We start from the raw sequence: 13,972 nt of genomic DNA, 5'->3' as shown, positions 1-13,972 counted from the left end.
CAAAAATATTTCTGCTTGATAATTAAAAAAAAAAAAAGATAGTATATTGCAAGTTTATGGAGCTAATGAGATATTTCTCATTCTAAACTGTAACTATGGTGGTTATTAAAATGTATTATTGAGTCAAATGCATTTAAATTAGAGATGCTGTGCAATGGGCTTCCAAGTGTTTTGGAGAAACTCCTGGGGAACTTGTGGCTTAATAGTACGTACTGTGGTAATGTGAAATACTGAGAAAGCTTCAGAGGATGGGGAGAAGGGAATGCTGGGCCAAAGCAAAGAACAGAAGGAAATTGCTAAAGTTATTTTGCTGAACACTGATCCTACATTAAATAGCAGGAGGGCTGGTAAAAGATATAGCTTATAATTAATTGAGAATATAATATTGTTATAATATTATATTAAGGCCACTCAGCAGGCTTTTCTGAGTGTCTCTGGTAAATGACTGTAAATCAGTAAGGATAACTCTTGGAGTGATTTTCTTGGGTCCCTCTGTCAGTCATGTGCGGTGTTGCGTAGCTGGAGAAACAGGAGGACAGAGGACTGCATGGGGCTACTGGGAGCTCAGGCAACTCTGGAATAGGAATTAAATTCAGGGGTTCAGAGGAACATCTTGAAGCTTCAAAAGCCACAGATAATCCTCCAACATACCTTAATGTACTTATCTCTAAGTCTAAAATACCAAACACTACAAAAAGCAATGTGTCAGAGGTAGAAAGCAGGAGAGGCTGTAAATGTTGTCAGTGTCACGGGCTCCTGCAGCAACAGGGTATTTGCCCAGTGAAAATGCCTGGGTGGCCTTTGATAGTGTAATGCCATCTTACAAAAGCAGCTGAAAAATGTAAAGGCATCCCTGTGATCCTTGACTTAAGGAAAACCTCCTTCTTGATCCGAAACCTGGTGATCAGGTTAATCCTGGGCATGGGAGCAAGATGCATCTTCCCATGCCAAATCTACCTTTACCTATGGCTGCTTGCTGATGCTTCAGAAATAAAAAAAACAATCTCAAAATCCAAGTTACTCATCAAGCGGCAGAAATAGTAATTCTTCCTGATCCCCAAGACCACAGGATTATATATAGCCTAAGCATGGCATACTAAATAAATCTCCTTGCATCCCCTGTTTAGATATACCAAGAACCTCTACACCCAGCCCCTCATATCACAAGTGGCAATTTCTCACCATCTCCTGTCTGGTGTAGGATGCACAGAGTTGCTTGGGATGAGGTGGTGGCGTGGGTTTGTGTTCTGCCTGTCCTGCAGAAGTGCTGGGCAGATGGGAGTGACCACTCCTGGGGTGAGCTCATGCTGGTGGGAGCAGTGTTGATGCCTGACTGCCCCAACCTGCAGTCATGGTGCCCTTAGAGGGAGGCAGGATGACTCAGCTGATGTCATGGCTGGTTTTACCAAGAAACTAGAGAGGGACCTGAAAAGCTTATTGCTGCATTTTGGGAGAGGAGAAGCTGGCTGCTGCCTCTTCATCATCCCATTTTCTTTTCCTTCTTGATCTTCAGTGTGGTGCTGCTCTCTGCAAAGCTGTCTGACTCACTGCTGCTGAGTGGGAAAGTGAAGCTCACTGTGAACTTGGCAGTTTAATTTTCAGATTTTGATCAGGACTCAGTTTATCAGGAAGGCCAGAAGCTGAACCTCGCCAGTGGGTGCAAACTGGGAGTGATAGCTGATGGGCATGTGCCCTTCTCCCAAGTCCTCCACACACTGAGCCAGCTCTGCTGCCGGAGTCATCAGGAACACTGTTAAACCAGCACAGCTCCTTTTTCAGTTGTGGGGTTGTGGGATTTTGGCATCATGTCAACTATTCTTGAGACAGTTCCCAAATATACTCTCTTTGTGGTTTCTTTTTTAAAATTTGTTGTTTTTCTCAGATAGTTGGTGCACAAGTGTTCTCAGCTATGTAAAATGGGTTCTTACAAGGCTTTTAAGTAAATACTTGTCTGGATGGATTTGTGCTTTATTCTTCTGCTTGTAGCTGAGTCATTGGAACTGTAAACTGTGGTAACAAAAAAATGTTAGCTTCTGTGATTTTGTTTTTATCTGTGAAGATGATGTCTGGTCTACAGTTGGACATGGCACTCTTTACATTAAGTGCCAGCCCATAATAACTTTATGAATTCTGTGGTTCCTTGAGCCCTGGCAGCATGAGAGTGCTCAGAGATAAGGACAGCAAGGTCTTGGCTCACGGATGTGGCTGGTCCAGCAACTGAGCTCTACATTCCTACTGCTCAAAACGAGGTTTGGTTATGTCTAAGCAAGAGCCAAGATTATCCTCAGAAAATCAAAGGGCTGCTTCTAGAGAAGCAGCAGTTCATCCCCAGCAGCAGAGCTCTGCATTAATGTCTCCAGAGAGGCACAGGGATCTCTGGTTTCACCCCCAAGTGCTACACCTGATGATCATTAGTCCCATGTTTTGCTAATACTCAGTCCACTGAGGCTCCTGCCAGAGACACATGTGATTACCTGGGAGAATTCTCATGAACTTGCATGAAAATGTGCGTCATCCTTATCTCAGCAGCCTTTGTGCAAAGATGAAGCCACCCTGGTCCTTAGTGCAAGCAGTTTACCCCCCACATCCTCGCACCTGTGTGCTAATGCAATGTTTTGTCTGTGCAGTGTAGCAACTGTGAGCCCAGGAGACAGCTTTTTATTCAAAAACCGATCTTTGGGCTGTGCTACAGAGCCCTTGATGGGGCTGTTGAGTTTTTCCTTCCTATTTTGCAGTACCTTTCGAGTCCTAGGGAAATGTGATGTTTTATCAGGCACTGATTTTGCTACTGAAGCAAAATCCTTGCTGCCACTCACTTACGTGTCATGCTCTCACAATACTTCTTTGGACCTGACTTTTTTTTTATTCATTATTAATCATGGGAAATTGTTTCTAAAGTGGGATGTAATTTATTTATTACCAAGTCTTCCAGTGGAATGTGATTTGCTGGAGTCCTTTTCCCTGAATTGTGCTTTGGCAAATATGATAAGGCTCTGGAAGTAGGACAGCTTTGATGCTGAAGAGTCACTCTTAACATCCCAAACACGCTGTTGTAAATGTGGCTGTACCCTCCCTTCTGTGCTTCTCTTCTGCTGGTGCCAGAGGCTCCTCAGCTCTTCCTTTTAAAATCTAAGCTCTCTCCCTCTGCCATTGGTGGCAACAGGTAGGGCTTGAGGTGTATTAGACCCACTCATATCATATTACATCAATATTATTACCCTTGATAAACTCATAGGAAGTAGTTTAGGCAGAATAAACTTTTTATGGAAGGAAGTGAGCAAATGAAATGATATATGTATAGTAAAGGCTACTTGCTAGCCAATGAATAGGTATTTTTTTATGGTCTGGTATGTTATTCTGTTTGTCAGAACTATCCCTGATTTTAGGATTCAAAATTTTTTTGTATGCCAGGGTGTTCATCTTCCCCATGAAGTGAGGGTCAGTGGGGATGGGGGGGGAAAAAGGGATTTGAGTACTCCCAATCAACTAATATTCACTGACACCCACTGCTCTGCGAGCATCCACAAGAGCCTATTCCAGCCACAGACGTATTACGAGCTCCAAAAATAATCTGTGTGGAAGGCGGAAAGCTCCTAAAACTGGTGTTATAATCTGTAAGACCAGAAAAGCTTTCTTAGTCTAGCCTTGATCATATATTTTTTATGTAGAGGAATGCCATCTCTTTCATTTCCTCTGCTCTCCCTCTCTTACAATTTACTTTTTTTACCCATAAAAGTCTGAAATGTCCTTTTGCACTTCTGCTGCTATTGTACCCAGGATTTTAGTGGGAACATTTGAAAAATAAATACTAGCCAAGGAGCACATTCGTTTTTATTACAGCTATTCTCTCTGCATATGCAATGGTGAATTAACTCTATTTCTGCAAGTATCTTGATTTTTATGTATTGGTGGAGAGAAGCGAAGGCCATAAAGCTTGTTTGGTCCTGTAGACACTTGTGTTCTTAAATATGTAAAGATACCCCAGCGGAGCCCATACTGTTCCTCTATTTTGTGTGCATTTCTATTTTAGTGCATGTATCACTAGCGATTTCCATTTTGTTTAATTCTCTTCAAAAGCTGAAAATCTCTCCAAATCTGTCTCTCTTCCTATTTCTGAGACTGCCTGTTATTGCTGCAGAGTTATAGCATGACACTGCCTGAATATAGGCAATTTTCTACTGCAAACATGTTATCATTATTCCCTCAATAAATTTATTTCTCCAGAATCTCTGGGGCAGTAGTGGCTTTGCTCTAGTGAGCACTAGAGACAGCAGACACTTGCTGGCCCTAAAGCTTTGAAATAGGTGCCTTGGTCCATCCTACACTGGGGCATTTTGGCAAAACCTGTATCTACCTAAAACATTTTAATTTCCTTGGGCTTTTTGACCTGATCCTAATGCATCTCTGGGTTCATAGTGGTGGGATGCTTGTGGATGTACAGACTGGAGCTCAGTGCCTTGTTTATTGAATTTCTTTTATGGTAGCTTATATCCTTCTGTCTTAATCTCATTTTGTCCTTTTTTCCTCTCCCAGTCTTTACAGTGGTAACTGTCTGTGATATTTAAATGCCCACATACATGATCAGTAGATCAGTAGATCCTAAGAGTAAGATTTTTATCTCATCCATTTAGTAAATGCTGGGTATGGCTTGCTTTACAAGTAAATCTGCATGATGTGATGCTCACAGTGCATGGTCTTCTCTTCAGTGGTCACAATAGTAATAAATAGGTTTATTGCTATTGTCAGAGACATATGTTTTAAGGCCAGCAGGGCCTTCATGATTATTTGGTTGGAGATTATGGATTGCTCAGAGCAGAATTCAAAGCACTGAGTCAAACTTAATAATGTGGAGGGGAGTATGCGTGATCTGAATACATCGCTTGGGAAGACACAGCCCTTATGTAGGTATCACTTGAGTGTGGAGTGCCAGCATGCGCTTGGCTTTAGTCATGTGAACAGTCATCTCCCTTCTCAAAGTCCACAAGGCCATCCCAAATCAGGTGTCCTAGACTGGAGGCGATGATCTTCTACATGCTCAGAGTTTCCTTTGCACTGTGCAAAAGTTGCACATTATTTACAATTTGTATTCTCGCAGCAGCTAGACCTTGGAATGACAGTGTATGTCAGCAAGCTGGCTAAAGTCTCTTAATAAGTATTACATGAATCACTGCATCCTTATGGTCCTGAAGACTTTCTGCTTTTCTGAAGGAACCGCTGTTCCCAGAGATGCCATCTCAAAATGACACATCTCCCCCAGAAAAGCACATTCCTCAAGGGGTCTTTAGAGCCACTCGGCTGCACTTAGGCCCCGCTGCGTTGTGTGGCTGATTATGATGCTCTGCAAAGAGTTGTTTCACAACTATGATTTTCCAATTACTTAAATCACCTGGAACTGAGAACTAAACCAGAGTTCCCTGTTATTTCTTTTTTCTATTTGTTTTGAGTGGAGCTTTTAGTCCCATTTTTCTTCCTCCAGAGAGCACTTGCCTAATGTCTAGTCTTGCCATCTGGGTGGAGGTGTGCAGTCCCACCCACTCTTCCATTGCAGGTGGGCTTCAATTCAAATTTAGGATATCTAACTGCAGGCATCTACATGAGAGCTAAGTGTCTGAACTGCTGTTAAAGTGACCACAGTAGGATCCACAGGGCACACAGACACCACAGGCAGCTAAATTTCAGTGCCTTAATCTCCAGCTCAAACATATCCTTCCCATGTGGGCTGTATTTCTCCTGCTGAAACCAAGTGAAAGAGGGATGCTTTCCTTGGCACCTGTCAGACCAGCTCTTTTGGGAGGTCACAGCCAGGGCATTAGTAGAGTGGCCCAAAGGCACTGCTATATAGACAGCCACAGCAAAGAGGAGCACCTCTGCCCACCCCAAGCTGCCTGGCCACAAGCTGTTGTCACAGACCCTGAGTTTCCCAGAGCTTTGAGGTCGATCTACCCAGACGTCCACCTTACTGCTAGGGCCCAAAGAAGACCCAACCCAAGCATTAGACAGAAAATACACTGAAAGTGATTAAAGGTAAGCTGATCAGACAGAACATTTAAAAGGCTTAGCAGCTCTTCCCCTGCTCAGGATGTCTTTTCAGGCAGATCCTTGCTTCCGGACTCAGGTGAGTGATTTGTGGATTTCAGGATTGCAGCGAACTCTGCACAGCCACTTCTTATCCCAGGAGATCTTCCCTTTCCACTTTCTCCTAGGCCTGGCTCTTTGATCCCTGTCCCTCACCATGGGCTCTCTGACACTGCCTGGGTTGCAGGTTCCCAGCTCCACCAGCCCAACCTTGATACCACCCATCCTGTCCTCTCCAGCACCTTCTGCCTGGAGCAGGCTCAGCAGCAATTTGCCATCCCTCCATGGTATATGACTTGATCCAAACTTCTTTCAGGAAGGGGAGACAGCTGTGAGTGTCTCCCCCACCCAAGATGCTTCATACAGGTCCTGGTGACAGCAGAGGGTAGGTGGGTGTGCAGTTGGGTAAATTCCCATGACAACCATAAATGGTCTTTAGCAGATAGGGGGACAAGACTGGATAAGGATTTAATACATAGCAGTTCAGATCTTTTTGATAAAAGGAGCCTAATTATCTGAGGAATTCCTTAATTACCAGTCCTTTCATAGTATACACTCATAAAAAGCAGCTGGAACTTGGAATTACCTATCCAGAGCAGTTCACCATATTGTTGCTTCTGTGAGAACAATGTTATAAGTTACATACCAGTTAAGCTGTTTTAATTAACCAATTATCTATTCAAAGTTTCTTGTAGTTCTCTTTATCTTTGTTCTTTAGCTACAGTACAATATGTAAATTAGAGTAAATTAAAGCACTTTATTAGACAAAATAGAATTAACAAGGAAAACAAGAAGTTACAGTGAACAAAACACAGGGCACCTGATCATGCTTGCAACATGTAAAATGATAACTTCAACTCTAGCTGTTAAAACAGATGAAGCATAATTAATTAAATCAGTTAATCCAAGTCATCCTACAGTTGCATTACCAGAGTAAACTGTATCTGCAATCTGCTGGCAGGGCAGATAACTTCTGGAAGAGTGTCAGAGCCCTCACCAGCACTGTATGGGCTGCTTGTTGTCTGCAGGAGACCATCTGTGCCTGCACGCCCTGTCCCACATCAGACTTGCACTGGGAGTGGGACTGGCACTGATGGGACTCTGGGCTGATCAGCCAGCTTGTATCAAAGTGCCCTTAAAGCCATGTTTCTTCCCCAGTGGGACCTAATCTGCAAGTCTTGCGAAACACATAAGATAACACTCCATACAAGACCCAGCAGCAGCTGTGTGCTCTCAAACCACAGCTGAAGAATCCCCCCATCTCTTCCCTCCACACTTTCTGCAGTAACCCTGTTATCAGAGCACTTGTTTGGGGTGCAGGGCAAATCCCATCCTTGCCTGACACATCCTCTACCTCCAGGCAGTGTGTTATTTCCTGGATGAGCTATTTAGCAGCACGTTCTCAAGCAGTGCTTAATAAAGCCCCTAAAATCAGGATGGATAGGCAGGACTGAATAGGGTTGCCTCTCTCCAGGGCTTTCCTCCTGGGTTGGGGTCCTTGTGGGAAAACCCATCGGGGGGCCAGGACCTCTTGGCCATGTTGTGGTCTTTCAGCTTTTTCATACCTTGACTGCCATGTCAAGACAGGCAGCAGCTTCCTGTGAAAGCAGGTTTTTTGCCACTGAGAACATCACGTGTGCTGGGCAGGCAACAACTATTAACAGATAAAACCAGGCAAACCAAGGATATTATTGCCAGGCTTCATGTTTGCAGGTTGTTCTTTGCATCAGCATTGCTCCCACACAGCAGCAGCCCCTCTCCTTGCGAATCAAGGGCAGCATTGAAAGCTGAAGTCCCTTGCAAGGCTTCATCTAAGTATGTGCTTTCAGAGAAGTATTTGGGCACAGTCATCTTGTCACTTGGGTAAACAAGACACAACTATCGGGCTCAGTTTGGGGCTTATCAATCGGAACCAGCGTGAAAGTGAGTTCTCCAGCTCGCAGTTGCAATGACTGGTTTCTCAAGATAAAGTAAGAGTGCATTCAAGTACTTTTCTCTCAAAGTGATATGAAAGTCACATTGTTGTTACTCCTCATCTTATGAGCCGGTTCCCTAAATCGGATTTCAAAGAAACAAAGTTAATGGGATGCTCATCTGGGATGTGATTTAAGGCATTACCAGATGGATTGATGGCTGCTACCCCCTCGCTGCTCCCTCCTCCTTCAGCTTTCATGAGGATGCTTGGTGCTCCAGGGAGAGGAGTGTTGAACAAAGCACATGTGTTTTATTCAGCCTCTTATGGGCAATGCCTGTTGCGTTCCTCTTCTTGGCAATCCTGGCACTTGCTAATCAGAAAGTGATCAGATCTATGGGTAAAAAATAGGAGATGCCCACCTGGAGCATGTCTTCTCTTGGCCCTTCCCAGGAAGGGAGTAAAGCATATTCTGTATTTTGGCTGCTCCCTCCTTCTGGGAATATAAAAGGAGATATGTCCTACCAGTTTGGGTAAGACAGCTCCAGTCATCTCTGACCTCTGATTAATTGTACAGCTGCAAGTTACCCTGGGATGTCTGTTAATTGAGGCACTGGCCAATAATGATTTGTGCAAGGTGCAGACTGGATGACCTGCTCACTGGGAGGCCACCCCCAGCTGTCCTCAGACATTCTTCTCTAGCATGTTCAGACATTGGTACTGGGCTGTAGATCTCCATTTCAAAGCTGTAACAAGGTCCCCCAACGCTTCTCTCTGTTCATGGGGATGTCACTGATGGTGGGGAGCTGGGAGATGCGTCACCCCACTGCCCCTTTGCCCTGCCTCCCCTGCCTGTTAGACCCAAAATGTCTTTATGGGTAAAATGAGAACACATCTTCTGTGGAGCTACAGATTTATTGTTAGTCTGATCACAGTCTGAACATTCTAATCAAAATATAACAAACAGTTATTATCCCAGTTACAATAATACTAATGCTCTGAATTAATATGGAAAAGCATCATTAATACAGTCATAAAAATGCTGATGGTGTCTGTGTCAGGTTATGCTCACCCTTCTGCTCTTCCTAAGCCTCATGGCACTGGTCGTCCTGGAGCAGAAAATGGGTCTGGGTGTCAAATGGGTCAATGGCATCTCAAGCCCTTTACCAGGATGAGCTCAGGGTGGCTGCAAGGGCCCCTTCCCAGGGGTGCTTGGTGTTACCTTTATACCTTCTCTCAATGCAGCCTGCTTTCTTGTCACTGCTAAATCTTGCAAGTTGCACAAAAGCCCCTCAGCTCCAATTAATGTAAGGAGTTGGTTGTTATGCAATTACCACTGAGGTTTGCTGCATCCTCATGCAGCATTTGTAGAGCTAAGATGAAACAAGTTAGGCAAGTCACTGATCAGTGGCGATTGCAGCCAAGATGAGCTAAGACCAGCTCATGGGCCAAGGCGAGCCCAGCAAGCCCCATCACCCTGCTCTTCAAGTGCAAAGCCAGCAGACGTTCCCGGGCCATGCGTAGTGAAAACCATGTTGGATTTGGCCATTTCAGTAGTGACAGTATTAGTGATAGTTAACGGAAAACTCAATGCAGTAAACAAGCCCCTTTACTGCTTCATGAATATCCATTGCTGATTTGGATATTGTTCCTTATGTTAATAATATTATAATATTAATTTTAGTTCAGTTTAACATTATATTGCTTATATTTAATAGGTTGTATATATTAGAGAAATTAATATAAACATTTTATCTTCCTGTACTTTTATGAGTTATCAAATATTAGAGCCAGGTAGCTTTTAAGAGATTTTTTTTTTCCATCAAAATGTTATTCTATCAAGAATGAAGCTTTAAACTGGAGTAGGGCTCTTTAGATGCTATGAGGATTTAATCAAGGAAGCCGTGATGATGGCTTTTGGTTTCAAAATGACTGTTTTTTACAATAACTTTTTATTTATGGACAACTGTAACACAAAGATTTTTTTAACACTGAAGTTATATCAGGATGATTTGTTGCAGATGGTTTAATCCAGTCCCTGTTCTAGCTTTTAAATGTGATAGGTTCTGAGATTTTAAAGGTGTAAGGACACTGTGGGAACTAGCTTTTGTCTGAAGTTCTTCTGCCTTTAGGCCTTGATTTTTCCAGCATTAGTAGGTGTTCCCTTGGGGACCCAGCTCAACTGATAGGAGGTAATTGTGAAATCTGAAAGGGCTCCCTTATGACTCTGCTCTTCCATTCCTGCTTTGAATGGCTGCAAGAGAGTTTAGCTATGGCTATGCACTGCACAGAAATTTTCATTGACTCCCTGATTTTGGTGCAAGAAAGGCTCATTAAATTAGAGTCTTATGTTCTCCAGAGGAAGGGTTGCTATCTGCTTGGGATTACAAAAACTTTCAAAAAAGCCCAAGAAGCCTTACAGAAAGCAGTGCTAGCAGCTCTTTCAAAGCAGAGGGGTGAGAGCTTGTTTTAATAATACATTGCAAGAGTTGACACTACCCAAGCATCTGCTAACTGCCCTCAATTTCAGGTTAAAAAAAAAAAAAAAAACTTCTTCCAGGGAGAAGAACATATTTATAACTGTAGGCAATAATTAGAGGCTGGTGATTCAAGGTACTACAAAGGGAACAGTAAAAAAAAAACTGGGGAAAAAGAGCTGAAAACTACTCAAGTACTTGTTCCAGGATAAATTTAACCTTCCTGAAATTTATCCAGGCTGAGCTTTTCCCACCTCTAGAGAGACACTGCCTAGGGCTGTCTTAAGCCAGTATCTGTTCTGTGTCTCACCTCATTCTGGTCCTACAATGTGCTCCTGCATCTGGGAAGCACCTGCAGGATGAGGGAGCCTGTTGGGCAGCAGCTCACCTTGCGATGATGTTGCCCTGGTCTCCTTGGCAGCTGAGAGTGGTGGGTGCACCCAAGGATCCACACCCAACCCCTCTCTGCTTTAGAAAGAGCTGGGTTATGTCTCAAGTGCCTTTGGCTTCATCTCCATCAAGTATAACAGGAGTGCAGGAGACTGCTCTGATGAACATCCCAACATCTGATTGGGTGAATCCCCGTCTCCATATTTTCTCATGTGCAGCACTCAGTCCCCGAGGTATAAGATTGATGCAGACTGCTCTTGGGCTCTTCGTATGTGCCAGACACTTTAATCCTTACCTTGCGTACTATAAGAACATGTTCACAAGCTTTATACAAACTTTTAATACCTGATCCAAACAGGATGGAAGCAAGGTTTCTGAACAAGCAGCAGGGCTTGACCAGAACTATTAAATAGTGATTTTTATCCATGCTCACACAGGTCTTGGATGAAGGAGTGGCGAGTACATAGCATAACAGATTTTTTTTTTCTTCTTTTTACAGGAGCTTTAGATTAAATAAATTTGTGGTAGCTGGTAGGATAAATTAGATAGGAGCTGGTGAGAGATAGCAGGGAGGATTAGTGGGCACTTCTAGCAATAACATAGAGCAGGTCTGAGGTGAGAAAAGTTACCCAGTAAGTTGGGGGGACCTAGGCTCAATGGGACAAGAGCTGAGGCTAGGGTTGGGGAAGGACTAGTCTAAAGATCTCCCTTTTCTACATGAGCAGTGTGGTCACTATATGTTTTGCATATCACAGTGTGACAGTAACATCCACTGCTCCACTCTGCAACTAGAAATTCCCTCTTTCTTTAATTTTCCAGGGATGTGGAGCAATCTGGCAAAATCTTGCTTGGTAAATTTGTGAAGAAATCCAGGAGATAATATTAATTCTGTATTTCTCTTCTTCATCAGATCACTGCCCTTTAAATGTGCTCATAAAGTCATTTTGCTCTTGTATTTCTTTGCAATATCTACAGAGAGGTACTTAGGCAAAACTATTTCTTTTTCCTGAGTGCTTCTCCATTGCACTGTTATCATTTGCACATTAACAACGTTTGTCCCCCATTTCTCTTGGTATTTCACCTTCACACTTTGAAGGAATTTCTTCGGTCCTCTCATAGCTCAAGAATATTCTTGTTTGGAGAACAGTTTTCCCTAACCCTGCAGATGTCCAGACCCTTTGCAGTACCTCTCACTTCTTTTGCTGTCCTTGCTTGACCTGGCTAGTTGGACCAGACCAGTAACTTTAAGTTGCCTATTAACTACTCAAACTAATTTTGCGCTGATTAAGTGCAACTATAAACAGCCGTCTCCCTGCTGCACAGTTTCTCTCAAGGAAAGTGTGCCTTTCCCAAAGAGTGTTTTTGCTTTGACTGTAACATCTGTGACAACACAGAGCCATTTTCTAAGAAACATTAAGATGTGCTACAGACCCCTGATGCCTCTAGGCTTGCTTGTGGCCTTGTGCAAAGGACTTACTTATCTGGTCTTGTAGCTCTTTTTTTTTTTTAAAAGTACTAAAATACACCAGGCAAGATGCAGAGTGTGCTTGTATGGACAGCTAGTTTGAGGTTTATAGTGCCTAAAGTTGCTTACTGAGTGCTAGGGGTGTGCTTCAGTGTGCTGAAGTTGGGTGATGATGATGACTAACCCAGAAAGCCACCATGTTTACCACAGCACCTACGCTGCTCACCATTTTTATCAGAACTGCCTCACAGAAGGGTTAGACCATACCTTCTATCTTGCAGAGAAGCTGTTCACTCCTTGGCAGGTTCATTTCTTTTAGACTTAATGTGTCCAAACAGCTCAGCACAGGCTCAAACCAATGCTGGAGCTGTATAGGAGAGGGAACCAGATCATGCTAGTAGTTGGGTAGGTGACACAATGAGCTGTGTCCATTAGTATAAATCAACTGAAGAGAAAGTGATAGTGGCATTTTCTCTATACCTAGCAGCATTCACATAAAGCCTTCTTCCAATGGCAAACCTTGGCTGACCTGCCTCATGACCTCAAGGGATCTTCAGCTCATAATTCAGTGAGGAAAAAACAGTCCCCATGCTCTTGGTTTTGGAGTCCCCTGCACAACATGGGCACAGCCCAAGAAGAAAAGTGGCAGTGTGGTTTTACCAGTGTCCGGAACATCTATGTTCACACTGGTAGACCCTCTAACTCTCATCCTTCAGGTCTGTCTGGGATGTGATCACAGTGGTGACAGGACAACAGGGTCCCCCGGCAGAGTCTGAACATGATCCTCTTGGCTGGGTCAATTTTTAGTGCGGTTTTGCAGTTAACACCTAGGAAACTTGATTTAATCAAGGATGTCAGGAAGGTGCTGGCTCGTTTGGGCATCCAAGACCAATATGACCAAAGAGTAGTGTGGACCCTTGTCCCTGATGCCCCTTTGCTTTCAGCAGAGGAGCTGCCCTTTCTGAAGGGGTAGGAGGCAGGGGAGTGGGAGGGCAAAAAAACTGGGTGATAGAGAGCAATGTAGAGGTTTGTAGGCAGCATCACAGCTCCACAGCCATGCCGTGACATCAGACCACTGGTTTTCTGCCTCTCTTAGGGTATTACTACTGGGACTGCAGGAGGCCCTCTCAAACCTTTCCATATCTGGGTATTAACGTGGGATTCCCAAAGCTCAAGTGAGTCTCATCTCCTGGGGCATGACACCAGCCTCTTTCTTTCCATGGCACTTATCTCTGCAGGCTGCCCTGACAAGCTAGAGGACAGAAGCTATTTTAGGTGGTGAAAGGCTGGCTTGACACATTCCTGCAGAGAGCCTCCCCCAGTGCCTGTTGAACTTGGGTAAGCTGTCAGACAGAAGCCCACTAATTAGTGAAGACCCTCGTGCCACAGCTGGGAGCAGAAGGGGTGTCTCTGTGCAGCTCTGTACACAGCAATGACAGCTTCAGCTTTGCTATTCTGTCCTGGCTTGTTTTTATTGAAACTTTGCATAGATGTGGAAAATGCACAATTAGAGGCTGTTATGTGATTGATTTCTGGGCGCAGGGGCCTTTCCTCCTTGCCTGGAAGGTCTGGCAGGTATTATTTAAAGAGCTAATGAATGTTAATGGGCACATTATTTGCAAATCTTGAAGTGGAATATTAGATCAGGGCTCC

Source organism: Nyctibius grandis, chromosome 22 (assembly GCF_013368605.1).
Source record: "Nyctibius grandis isolate bNycGra1 chromosome 22, bNycGra1.pri, whole genome shotgun sequence".
NCBI classification, from domain to species: domain Eukaryota; kingdom Metazoa; phylum Chordata; class Aves; order Nyctibiiformes; family Nyctibiidae; genus Nyctibius; species Nyctibius grandis.
The sequence above is the reverse complement of the archived record's forward strand: the minus strand, read 5'-3'. Positions refer to the sequence as shown.